The following is a 1,456-nucleotide window of genomic DNA, read 5'->3' on the forward strand; positions in this document are numbered from 1 at the left end:
TATCATGATATTTTATGATGGTATGCCGTGGTATTCGTGTATGATTCACTAAACTGTTGGATTATTATAAGACTTGGGTTTGTTAGAAGGCAAGTGGAGTATCGAGCGACTATTATCTATTCCAGTTGTGGACCCATCAGTTAATTGTTGCCATACGGGGATTGTCCAAGGATGTAAATTTTATTGAGGAAAAGTGCTTTGTTTGCGACAATTTTGTCAGGAGTAGTGATGCTTAATCTGGGTGGGTGTGCGCACCTATCTATGTTGGATCGTGGAACATGAGTTTAATGAACTCGCTGTGGTGATGGTTTGATGATGAGATTGTGGGATTGTTCGGTAAACTAGCAGATGTGAGATGGTAAGAGAGTGGATGGGTCCAGGTGGGAGTAATCACTTAGGACTATCAGGAAAGACCATAGGGTGAGCCCATGGCGAGTGAGGGAGAGTCGTAAGACAGTGGTGATCCGTAGCATTCACTAGTGAGTGAGAGAGTGTTGTAAGGATGTAGGGAGCCATAGCATTCACTAGTTAGTGTGTGACACGTTTGGGTTCTTAGTCTTGGGTAGCCTTGCCATTTGAGTCTTTGGGAACCTGGTGGCCGGATCAAAGGTGAGACTGGGGTCTTAATGATGGTCGGGAACCGTTATATCTCGATTTAGGGAGGGGTTGTCGTAAATTAGAATGATTGGAGTGTAATGCATGCATATATTTGTGGATCTCGGGTCATGAGTTAAGTGTCATATCGGATACAAGTGGTTTCAGTTTTCTTGTCGGGCCAGACTCTTGTGTTTGAGTTTGGCTCAAACAATGTAACGGATAGGCAGGTTGGGATTTCAGATTTTTAAATGCATTTCATTTTGAGTGCTTATGGTTTCCATCTGATGTTTTAGACCTGGGTGGATCGATTCGTTTAGTTCGGGGAGGACCACGGTACACATAGAATTAGTAAGTGGTAGACGGCAGAGGTCGGAGGTGATGTGTGACTGCATATCGGTTATAATATTCGCTTGGGGTAAAACTAACTTATTGATTGTGTGTATAATGTGATTGGTTGAAATAGGTTTGTTGGGTTGAATGACTGTGGAGTCTTATTGTGAGATGTGTTATGTTAGCCTTGGCTGTGCAACTTTTAGGTCGGGAGTTGATCTTGTATTCGGATTTGGTGTTAAGCATTGGAAGGTAGTTGGGGCTTATGTTTGGGGATATTAGTGGATCGTTTCGGTCGTACATGGTCATTCAGTTCGGGACCGAAGCTGAATCGTCCTGGGATTGGTAATGGAAGGGTTACGTCTGAAGGGAGGTCAAACCTAGTGAAGGGTTTCGGTTTCCATGTAGATTTGCGGGTTATTCATTTAATGTTTGAGGGTAGAGTGTTGAGCTTTATTCTTCAGATGGGTTCCGATAGCAGTATCGGTGGTTGACTCTTGGTGCGAGGTGACCCTTCCGTTCCTTTTAG

This window comes from Lactuca saligna, chromosome 3 (genome assembly GCF_052625555.1).
Source record: "Lactuca saligna cultivar CGN05327 chromosome 3, ASM5262555v1, whole genome shotgun sequence".
Classification (NCBI taxonomy): domain Eukaryota; kingdom Viridiplantae; phylum Streptophyta; class Magnoliopsida; order Asterales; family Asteraceae; genus Lactuca; species Lactuca saligna.